Genomic DNA, 12,695 nt, shown 5'->3' with positions numbered 1-12,695 from the left:
CATGACCAGGTACTCGAAATGACCATAACGTGTCCGGAAGGCGGTCTTCCATTCGTCCCCAGGGCGGATTCGGACGAGGTTGTAGGCCCCTCGAAGGTCGAGTTTGGTGAAGATCTTCGCTTCCCGGAGTCTCTCAAGAAGTTCGGAAATCAGTGGGAGCGGGTACCGTTTTTTTACGGTTATGTCATTAAGCTTTCTGTAGTCTATGCAGGGAGGAGTCTTTTTTCTCTACGAAGAAAAAGGGGGCTCCCGCGGGGGAGGTGGAGGGCCGGATGAACCCCTTCCTCAGGTCCTCGTCCAGGTACTCTTTCAGAGCCTTGAGTTCAGGCTCTGAGAGGGAGTAGATACTGCCAAAGGGTATTTCGGCCCCGGGCAACAGTTCTATAGGGCAGTCGTATGGTCGGTGTGGTGGCAGCTTGTCTGCGTTTTTCTTGTCGCAGACATCCTGGAACTCGCTGTATTGAGGGGGTAGCAGATCCTTGACGGATAGCTTTGAGATGGTGGTGTCTTCGGGTGGAAGGACGGGTATGTGGGAGCAATTTAGCGAGCAGAACTCGGACGGGAATCGTATGCAGCGGGTTTCCCAGTCTACCGAGGGGTTGTGGGTGGCCAACCAAGGGATGCCCAAGATCACCGGGAACTTCGGGGAAGCGATCAGCGAGAAGTGGATCTTTTCGCGGTGATCGGGTTCTATGAGGAGTTGTAGTTCGGTGGTCTCGTGAGTGGCCGGCCCCGAGGAGAGTGGGGATCCGTCGACGGTTTCCAGGTCAACGGGGGCTGCCTTGATTGTCAGTGGAATGTTCTTTTCGCGGGCGAAGGTTAAGTCCATGAAGTTGCCTCCCGCCCCGGAGTCTAACATTGCTGAACAGGGGAGTTGTCGCCCCTCAATGTCGATGAGGATGGGAATGATGAAATGGGATCCATGAGCCGCCGTATTGTTATTTTCCGGGGCTGCTGACAGGGTTGGAGTCTGTGGTTGCTCCTTTAGTTCCGTGACGGCAATAGTCTTTCGGATCTTATGAGGACATTTGATGGCAAAATGACCCGGCTCCCCACAGTAGAGGCAGAGGTTTTCGGCCAGCCGTCTCTCCTTCTCAGCTGTAGATAGAGACCTACGTAGAGCGTCGACCTGCATAGGTTCAGTTGCTGATTGGGGGTTGCGCTGGGCGTTGGAAGAGAAGGAGTAAGTGGGTCTGTGGTCCGAGGACCAGAGTCTTTCTCTCTTCCTCTCGGAGAGTCTTTGATCTATCCGGATGCATAACTGAATGAAGTCATCCAGATCGTCCGGGGCCTCAACTCTGGCGAGTTCGTCCTTTATTAATTCTGACAGGCCTCGCCGGAATTGGCTCCTCTGTGCCGCTGGGTTCCAGGTGGTGTCCGTGACCCAACGGCGAAACTCGGCGGTGTATTCGGCGACGGAGCGTCTCCCTTGCTGCAGACCATGTAGTCGTGCCTCAGCTGTCGCACAGCGGTTGGGGTCGTCGAAGACTTGGCTCATGGCGGTGATGAAGTTGTTTAGGTCGTCCAGGAGCTGACTGTTAGTCTCCACGTAAGGTGATGCCCATGCTAATGCTTCTTCCGTCAGGAGATTGACCATGAATAGCACCTTCTTTTTCTCGGTGGTGAAGGGGGCCGGGTACATCTGAAAATAGATGCAGCATTGGTTTAGAAACCCCCGATACTGGCGTCTGTCGCCGCCGAATCTTGATGGGAGTGGCATGCGGGTGTCTGCGGCCGCGCCGCGGACGTCCAGGTGTTGCCTCTGTAGTTCAATAATCTCCCTTTGCTGGCTTTGGACTACGCCTTGGAGCTGGGCAAATTTCTCCTGTTATGTAGTACCAAATTCTTGAAGTTCGGAGACCTGCTTACGCAGAGTGGCCATTGCGGACTCCATAGTGTGGCTGATTATTCTGTAACAGTCCTACAGGCTCACCTGAGTCAGAGGACCGCTGGCTGGAGGTAGGAGTGGAGCCCAGTGGCAAGGACCGCAGGCAGGTAGTAAGCGTGGTCAGACAATCCGGATGGCAACGGTGGTAGCAGTTCAGTAGGTAGGGATAAGGCAGAAGAGTAGTCGGTAGGCAGGCGGTGAGTCAGGGCAGGCGGCAGTAAGCGTGGTCAGACAATCCGGATGGCAACGGTGGTAGCAGTTCAGTAGGTAGGGATAAGGCAGAAGAGTAGTCGGTAGGCAATTCCTGGTCAGCAGTGGACTTCCAGCAGTAGCAGGAGCAACAGATGAGGAGAAGCTTGATCAAGGCTCAGGAGCTCAATAATCAGCAAACTGGAGTGCAAGGGGCTGGACTATATAGGGAAGTACCAGGTGTGGGGAATCAAGGGTAATGAGCAAGGCTAGGCAAGACTGAGGTTAACTAATAGGCTTCAGGGAGGAATGTCCAGAGAGGATGGTAGCCTAGTAAGCAGGGCTACCGCCTGGGATGTGGCTGGTCACGGGTTCGAATCCCGACAATCTGACAATGGACTGTTCCAGTTTTGGCTGACGTGAAGCCTGATTCTCTGCTATGACATGAAGCCTGATTCTCTGCTGACATGAAGCCTGAATCTCTGTTATGGGACCTCTCTCCTCTGTCTGGGTGCCAGGGCCTAAATATATGACAATGGACTGTTCCAGTGGTGGGTGACGTGAAGCATGATTCTCTGCAGCATGATTCTCTGCTATGACATGAAGCCTGATTCTCTGCTGACATGAAGCCTGAATCTCTGTTATGGGACCTCTCTCCTCTGTCTGGGTGCCGGGGCCTAAATATATGACAATGGACTGTTCCAGTTTTGGCTGATGTGAAGCCTGATTTTATAACAAGACACGGAGGCTCCTATTGCTTTCCCTTTCTTTACTGAATCTACCATAGCAGCAAAGAAAAAACCATAGTAACAGCTCCTCCTCTTATCCCAGTATTAGTCCTCAACTGTCTGGGATCCACCTCTTTCTTTGCTGCTACCAGGCAGATAAGTACTCTCCAGCTCTATAGTTCACTCAGAGCTGATATCTTGTTTAGCTTGTATTTTTACCTCTCCCTTCCCTTTTGGATTAGTTTGGTATTTCATTACTACTTTATCGTCAAAAACCGTACTTTTTCCCTGTATGTTTTCCTTTATATATATATATATATATATATATATATATATATATATAGATGAAAGTTCAGGGCAGCACTCCTTGTAGCAGATGTTGGGTGCCAGCGGTATCGACACTCGACCACAGTGTCAAACAACCAGAAGAATAAACACACCGCAGCACATCCATAAGGTGAAAAATGTGGGATCCTTTATTCACCCAAGCAGCGACGTTTCGGTCCGCTTGAAAATGGTCCCAGCAAGCGGACCGAAACGTCGCTGCTTGGGTGAATAAAGGATCCCACATTTTTCACCTTATGGATGTGCTGCGGTGTGTTTATTCTTCTATATATATATATATATATATATATATATACAGGGAGTGCAGAATTATTAGGCAAGTTGTATTTTTAAGGATTAATTTTATTATTGAACAACAACCATGTTCTCAATGAACCCAAAAAACTCATTAATATCAAAGCTGAATATTTTTGGAAGTAGTTTTTAGTTTGTTTTTAGTTTTAGCTATTTTAGGGGGATATCTCTGTGTGCAAGTGACTATTACTGTGCATAATTATCAGGCAACTTAACAAAAAACAAATATATACCCATTTCAATTATTTATTTTTACCAGTGAAACCAATATAACATCTCAACATTCACAAATATACATTTCTGACATTCAAAAACAAAACAAAAACAAATCAGTGACCAATATAGCCACCTTTCTTTGCAAGGACACTCAAAAGCCTGCCATCCATGGATTCTGTCAGTGTTTTGATCTGTTCACCATCAACATTGCGTGCAGCAGCAACCACAGCCCAGACACTGTTCAGAGAGGTGTACTGTTTTCCCTCCTTGTAAATCTCACATTTGATGATGGACCACAGGTTCTCAATGGGGTTCAGATCAGGTGAACAAGGAGGCCATGTCATTAGACTTTCTTCTTTTATACCCTTTCTTGCCAGCCACGCTGTGGAGTACTTGGACGCGTGTGATGGAGCATTGTCCTGCATGAAAATCATGTTTTTCTTGAAGGATGCAGACTTCTTCCTGTACCACTGCTTGAAGAAGGTGTCTTCCAGAAACTGGCAGTAGGACTGGGAGTTGAGCTTGACTCCATCCTCAACCCGAAAAGGCCCCACAAGCTCATCTTTGATGATACCAGCCCAAACCAGTACTCCACCTCCACCTTGCTGGCGTCTGAGTCGGACTGGAGCTCTCTGCCCTTTACCAATCCAGCCACGGGCCCATCCATCTGGCCCATCAAGACTCACTCTCATTTCATCAGTCCATAAAACCTTAGAAAAATCAGTCTTGAGATATTTCTTGGCCCAGTCTTGACGTTTCAGCTTGTGTGTCTTGTTCAGTGGTGGTCGTCTTTCAGCCTTTCTTACCTTGGCCATGTCTCTGAGTATTGCACACCTTGTGCTTTTGGGCACTCCAGTGATGTTGCAGCTCTGAAATATGGCCAAACTTGTGGCAAGTGGCATCTTGGCAGCTGCACGCTTGACTTTTCTCAGTTCATGGGCAGTTATTTTGCGCCTTGGTTTTTCCACACGCTTCTTGCGACCCTGTTGACTATTTTGAATGAAACGCTTGATTGTTCGATGATCACGCTTCAGAAGCTTTGCAATTTTAAGAGTGCTGCATCCCTCTGCAAGATATCTCACTATTTTTGACTTTTCTGAGCCTGTCAAGTCCTTCTTTTGACCCATTTTGCCAAAGGAAAGGAAGTTGCCTAATAATTATGCACACCTAATATGCACCTCACCTAATATGCTTAATTGGTAGTAGGCTTTCGAGCCTATACAGCTTGGAGTAAGACAACATGCATAAAGAGGAGGATGTGGTCAAAATACTCATTTGCCTAATAATTCTGCACTCACCGAGAGTTCGGTCGTCTTTTTCCTCTGTTACGTCCTTAACTGGCACCGAAATTTCGCGAGACTTCGGTCGCCTCTTGCAGTTGATCAGACGCCATCTCAGTCCCACCGCTCCTTCATTCGGCCTGTTTTTACCCGCATACCGCTTATGTGAGTTCTAGTTCTGGAATATATTTATGCATGTCGTCCTTTTCTCTCCACCATTCTGCTTTTACATGGCATTTTTTCTCCCTTCCTTCTAGTGATCTCCTGCTGCTGCATTCTTGGCTGGGGTGACTAACTCCTGCCTCTTCCTCTTTACCATTATGTCTGTTAGGAGTAGCTCAGCCGTTCCTATGGCTCCTAATGACCCTCCCCCCTCTGGTCAGGGCTCACCCACTTCGGATAGGCGTCTTGAGATTACTCTCCCTGATGCAAATAGTTTGGCGCTACAACAGTCTATATCCAACGCGATTGTAGCGGCCATGGTTTCCATGTCATCGACATTAACCCATTCTATATCTCAAGCCCTCATTGCTCACCCTAGCACATCTAACCAGGGTCCTACTCTACCGCCAGTAGCTGAACCCACTGCCTCCAGAACACTTCAGACTGATGGGCCTACCCCATCCCAGGTTAACGCGCTTCGTCCACGTAAAAGAGCTTGTAGCCGGCAGGCGGAAAAAACGTGGGCATGGAAAACAGCCAGGTCTTTACCTGAGCCGGTGTCAGACTAGGATAGAGAGTCAGAGGAGGAGGCACATGACGATCTGATTTTCGATTTAGATGAGGAATTGGCGGATATAGCTGTGGACCCAGAGACCCCATTAGAGTATGGGGAGTCATCGGGGGATCTCTTGGCAGATCCATCCGGGGTATTTAATCCGGATGAACTCCACCATCCCCGCTCGGCGGAATGGATGCCCGCCACTCATGTGGCGCAATATTTAGAAGCCCGTATTCACAATCCTTTAAGCAAGGAGGCGCGAAATAAACTGCGGGCGGAATGCCCTCGACCCTTGATTCCACATAAAGTGTGCGAAACCCCCACAGTGGTTCCGAAAATGGTCCAATTTTTGGCAAAGACGGGTTTTAACCCCCGCAAAGGGCTGGACTCGGCTTTAAAGGCGGTCCAGGATAAATTATTAGATATCACAGGCCCATTAGCAAAGATTTTTGACATGGCTGAGTCCGCCAAGGCGGCAGGTAGCCAAGTAGACCCGGAGGAGCTGAGAGGTTGGGCCCAAAGGGCCATTTGCGTGGCTGGTAATGTAAACGCCTCGCTCGCCATAGAAAGGCGAAAAGCTATATTGATGAAAATAGAACCGAAGTTGTCAAACTTAGCTTTATCTGAAGCGGGCAAGGATGCCCAAGGCTTACTCTTTGGTGACTCTTTAATAAAAGAGTTGGGTAAATATGTAGGTGCCTTTACGGCGCTCGATAAGGCCCAGACATCGATGCGACGGGTCTTTCAGGGTCGTTTTTCCAGCAGGGCCGGCAGTTCTAGGGGCCGACTGTCCGGCTGTTCCAACTTTCATGCCAGGGGCTCCGGCAGAGGCTCCTTTACGTATAGAGCATCGCTCCAGGATCAGAAGCACCAGCCGTCCTTCTTCCCATCGCGAGGCGCACCTTACCGGTCACGTGGTTTCTGAGGAAATCCGAATTCTCGACGTCCATTCGGTAAGTCCAGTTCTTCCTCCTCTACCTTTTTTGGACCAATGTGTCGGAGGCAGACTCCGGTTCTTTTCTCATGTGTGGTCAGGCATAACCTCTGACCAGTGGGTTCTTTCGACTATCCAGGGGTTCACAATAGACCTGATTGCCAATCCGAGTTCCATTCCAGTTCCCCCCCATTACAGCTGTCCGATTCGGCACGTTCCCTCTTCCAGAAGGAACTGTCGGATCTGTTACTCAAAGGCGCGATCGAGCGCGCCCCCGGGAATCAAAGGGGGGTAATCAGCAGGATATTTCTGGTGCAAAAGAAAGGGGGACAGATGCGCCCCGTCATCAATCTGAAATCGTTGAACGCTTTCGTGCAGTATCGCCATTTCAAGATGGAGGGCATCCATCTCTTGAGAGATCTCCTCCTTCCTGGCGACTAATTTTTATTTATTTTATTTTTATTTTAATTCATTTCCCTATCCACATTTGTTTGCAGGGGATTTAACTACATTTTGCTGCATTTTGCAGCCCTCTAGCCCTTTCCTGGGCTGTTTTACAGCCTTTTTAGTGCCGAAAAGTTCAGGTCCCCATTGACTTTCCTGGAAGTTCGGCCGAACTTCTCAAACCCGAACATCCAGGTGTTCGCTCAACTCTACTCATAAGATCTCCAGATGCATCCGTATTCAAGAAAATGGCTACAAAGTCCTAACACGTTGGTACAGGACTCCAGATAAGACCTGTCTATATAATCCCAGTGCCTCTGATGTTTGCTGGAGATGTCACAAAGAAAGATGCTCCTTTATCCACATCTGGTGGTCTTGTGAGCTAATCAAAACCTGGTGGCTCAACATAGTCAAACTTAGCAACCAGATCTGCCAGACATCCTTCCCCTGCACCCCCGAACTAACTTTACTATCCCTGGGGATTGGGGGAGTGGGCCCTCATAGATCATCACTCTTCTCCCTCATGATAGCAGCTGCCAGATTACTCCTACCAAAACATTGGCTCTCCTCTGAGATTCCCAGTGTGGAACATTGGGTTAACAGAGTGGACCAGATCTACAGGCTAGAAGAAATTTCTCAATGGGAGTCACGTTCTAGATCCACCTTTCTCCAGATCTGGACTCCCTGGAGGATCTACCGAAGATTCTCTTAACACTCACCCCTTACTCGTTCCCTAACCCACAAACCAAAATTAAGATGTTCATGCACTAGAAAATCCCTAATTCATAACACATTATATGTGCCTAGGTATTCATGTCATACTGTTAACTTAAACCAGTACAATTGATTAATCCTGTTTGTTACCTGTCCTGACTGGGCCACGCTTCGTACATGCTAGTTTTATTTGTAACTGTTTCATTCCAGTATTACACCTGTGATGTAATTTTATAATGTCCATGGCTATTTACAAACTTATGAAAAAACAATAAAAATTGTAAATATATTAAAAAAAATATATAATATTTTAATGGGTTGTCCGGTTTTAGGAGCATCTGCTTTTAATAAAGAAGTGATCATTACTTACCTGGCAGATCCCGATTCACCTCTCCAGTCCTCCCAGTGGGATCTGTTTACCCAGCTGCAGCAGTGACATCACATTAACAACATGTGACCATTGTAGCCAATCACTCGCCTAAGGAGCACACCAAAGAATGGAGGTGCAGGATCTGCCAGGTAAGTAATGATTACTTCTTTATTGCAGATTGATATGATGTGTTGTCTGCTTTCCTCCTGAAACTGGATAACCCCTTGAGGGTACATGCACACGTTCAGGATTCATGTGCGGAGAATCCGCACTGAAATCCGCAGGTGTTCGCAGGCAAATCTGTGCGGTCAATCCGCATTAATTGGTGAGGATTTGCATACGGATTTGCGTGCGGATTTGGTGCGGATTCGGTGCGGATTTTCCGCATGCGGATTTCCCGCATGCGGATTTCACTAAGTGAATGAAGAAAATCCGGTCAGGAAAAAAAAAATTAATTGACATGTCGCGGATTTTAAAATCCGCACCGCAGGTCAAAATCCGCGCGGAAAAAATCTGCATCGTGTGCATTGAGAATTTCAAATTCTCATAGAATACAATGGACATGACCTACGGTACGGATTTTCCGCACGCAAATCCGCGCGGAAAATCCGCACGCAATCCTGCTCGTGTGCAGGGGGCCTTAAGGGTATTTTCACACTTGCGTTGTGAGGATTCCTTGCCGGAACTGCCTGCCAGATCCGGAAATCCGTGCGCAAACGGATAGCATTTGTAGATGGATTCAGATGCGGATCTGTCTCACAAATGCATTGCAGTACCGGATCCATCTCTCTGGTGAAATCTGGAAAAACTGATCCAGTATTTTATTTTTTTACATTTTTAAAGGTCTGCGCAGACCGGGAAACCGGATCCGTTTTGCCGGAACACTTGCAATGCATTTCAATGGAAAATAATGCCGGATCCGGCATGTGTTCCAGAATGTTGGCCGGAGAAAATACTGCAGCAGGCCAAATACCGTAAGAGTGACTGAACTGAAGACATCCTGATGCATACTGAACGGATTGCTCTCTATTCAGAATGCATTAGGATAAAACTGACTTTTAAAGGCTTCCATTTTGCATTCTGTCATAATAAAAGTCTATGGGCATCATAACTGATCCGTCCTTCCGTCTTATGGTTTCCGTTATTTTCAATTATAACCATTTTATAACGGAAAGCCATAACGGAATCCAGAACACAGATGTGAACCCACCCTTACTTTAAAGGGAGTCTTTCACCTAATCTGAGTGTTTGACCGCTCAGATCAGGTTATAGACTCTTTGACCCTCATTACAATGGTACCTTTGTTTACTGTGTCCCTCGTCCAGATAATGAAAAAAACACTTTTTAAATGTATGCAAATGAGCTTCTGAAGGTGCACAGGGGCGGCGTTACTGGCGATGTGCCCAGAAAAACACACCTCTTTCAGCCCTATGGCCCGCCCTTCTGTCCTGTTATTACCTCCTCCTCTGCCTCCAGCCGTCGGACGTCACGAGCGGCAAGAGAAGAAGTCAGACTGGGAACTGGCCCGCACCTGCACACTGCTCTGCCCATTATTGGCAGAGGAACAGCTTTTCATATTGCACATGCGCCGGCCGGCTGTCTTTAGTTGCACCTGATAGCACCCGATGACATGTGTTCGGCTCAGTATTAGGCCTCATGCACACGACAGTTGTTTTTAGCGGTCCGCAAAATGGGGTTCCATTGTTCCGTGATCCGTGTCCGTTTTTGTTTCCGTGTGTCTTCCTTTATTTTTGGAGGACGACCAGACATAAAGGAATGTAAAAAAAAAGTGTAAGACCGGTTTGCCATGCAAATCATAGGAAAAAAAACAGACGTGGACAACAATCTTGTGTGCCTCCGCGTTTTTTAGCGGTCCCATTGACTTGACTTGAAAATCCCATTGACTTCCCCGAAAATAATAGGACAGGTTATATTTTTTTGACAGACTGGAACCACGGATCACGGAAGCGGATGGCAAACGGTGCATTAGAGTTTTCAACGGAACATCAATGGGTCCGCAGAAAATCACAAAAAACGGCGCAACGGACACGGAATAAAACAACGGTCGTGTGCATGAGGCCTTAGTCAGGGAGAGCTGGAGAGCAGAAGGGAGAGATAGTGTAGAGATTAAAATAGCAATATTTTAGTTTAATACTTGTTATAGACCCAAAAGTCCTTTTAAGGACTATTGTTGTATCTGGCAGCAATATATATTTTTAGCGCAACCTGCGCTAAATAGCTTGCAATTGTTTGGCCACTGGAGACAGCGACATTATCTGCGCTATATCTCCTGTCTAATGTGTGCGCATACTAAAAATATCTGTGACATCCAGTGTACTTTTTCCGTAGACTGTGTCCGCTGCAGACAGTTACTGTCACGAGGGTATCAAGAGCCACGTCTGACTCCGTTATACCCGGGGTCAGGAAGTCGCAGCGGGTGGCTGCGCGCTCTATATCTAAAGATCATGGTGTTTCTTAGTTATTGTTTTCTGTGTTTGCCTTGCTATCCTTTTTGTCTCTCTCAGGGATCCGTAGCTTCTCCTCCTCAGCTGTTTCTTGTCTGCCACTCCCTACCTCCTTATATTCTCCCCTCACACTTCTCTAGTTGCCAGTTATAGAGCTTCCTGCCTGGACATCTATACTGACCCACTGGAGTGGTTAATCCTGGTTGTTGTTCCTGTGTGCTACCCTCCGGATCCCTGTTTGGCTTATCGTTGTCTCCTGTTGTCGCCCACCTGGGAATATATGTTGAGTCTGTGTTGTCTGTCCTCCCCTTGGTGTTTTCCCTTAGAGTTAGTGGTGCGGACTAGTGTTCCCATCGCCCTGTTCACTACCTAGGGCTCAGCTCAGGGAAAGCCAGGGCTTTAGGCACGTGATCGGCGTACGGGTGAGGAACCCGTCTAGGGACGTCAGGGCAGCCAGGTGCCAGCCGCCAGGTGAGTCAGGGGTCACCATCTTCCCTCTCACTTGGGCAGGGCCTTCCTCGTTCCCTCCCTCTGTGTCACGTATGTGATAGCCACGCCGACTGTGATAGTTACATTAATCACCAAAAAATGAAGCTGACTTTCGTGTATATGAAAATCCAAAAAGCTTTATTGTAAATATATATATAAACAGTACATACATGTATTATAAAACAGGCAGCACAAGGCGGGACACACAGATGAGGAGCAGGACCCAAGGAGAGGCCGGGAGATCAGTGCATGAAAATACAGGGAAAAAGAATACTGGCTGAAAGAGCATACCTCAGAGTCTCATAACAGCTACGCCCCAAACACAATGCAACAGAGGCGATTGTGGAGACTGAGGTTAAGATGGAAGGAACACAATTAAACATACCCTGAATGGTGCAAAGATCTCTCGGCCAACTCCTGACCCAACGCCGTTTCGCCAGTAGATCTGGCTTCTTCCAGGGATACGGAAACACATAAAACCATCTCCCCTATATAGTGCCCACACAGGTGTGTGGAAGTTAATTACGATTGCAGGACCTGAATGACATCAGCACCAATGGAATTGGAGCCCCAATACTTAAGAGCCAATCAATAGAGCCAAAAGCACCAATGGGGGCAGGACTAAGCTGACAGAGCGAGCATGTGAGCAAGCACATGACCGCAGTGTCAGAGGTGCATCATAAGACACGCCCTGCCCCATGCCAGGAAAGCCAATCAGTGGCCCATGTAGTCATATGGAGGAGGAACCGGGGGCAGTGCAGTAGGTGCGGCCAAACATCTGAGTGACAGCGGCACCAACAACATGAGGCCTCAGACTCCAAGGGGCGGAGGGATAGTGATGCGGCAATCACGTGACACAGCACGCGACCGCAATGTCACGAGCATCGCCGAGGCAACGCCCCCACTGCAAAACCTCAAGCAGTGGTGAACGCCCCACCCCAGAAACGCAGGCAAGCCTTAGTGACGGAGCGGTCACGTGATGCAGCACACGACCGCGGCGGCACACTTAAGGCTACTTTCACACCGGATCCGTCTGGTATCTGCACAGACGGATCCGCTCCTATAATGCAGACGAAGGGATCCGTTCAGAACGGATCCGTCTGCATTATAGTTCAGAAAAAATTCTAAGTGTGAAAGTTAGTTCAAAATCTCACCATATTGTGTCAACTCCAAACGGATCCATCCCCACCGACCCACACCGCAAGTCCGGACGGACCCGTCTGGCTCCGCACGGCCAGGCGGACACCCGAACGCTGCAAGCTGCGTTCGGGTGTCCACCTGCCGAGCGGAATGGAGGCCAAGCTGAGCCATCTTGATGCACTCCGAGCGGATCGGTATCCACTCAGAATGCATTGGGGCCGTACGGATGCGTTCGGGGCCACTTGTGAGAGCCTTCAAACGGAACTCACAAGCGGAACCCCGAACGCTAGTGTGAAAGTGGCCTAATGCAGATACACATACCAGCCCACAGACTCCTCTAAATATGGGCAGATGATCAAAATGTATGGAAACTTATTAAGTATAGGTCAGGGTAAAAGGTACCAGGCCAGTGGCTGGGAGCTGGACATGACGTAAGATGACATAGTATACGAAAGCACACAGTTAACACAGTTAACCC

This window comes from Bufo bufo, chromosome 1 (genome assembly GCF_905171765.1).
Source record: "Bufo bufo chromosome 1, aBufBuf1.1, whole genome shotgun sequence".
In the NCBI taxonomy this organism is placed as follows: Eukaryota; Metazoa; Chordata; class Amphibia; order Anura; family Bufonidae; genus Bufo; species Bufo bufo.
The sequence above is the reverse complement of the archived record's forward strand: the minus strand, read 5'-3'. Positions refer to the sequence as shown.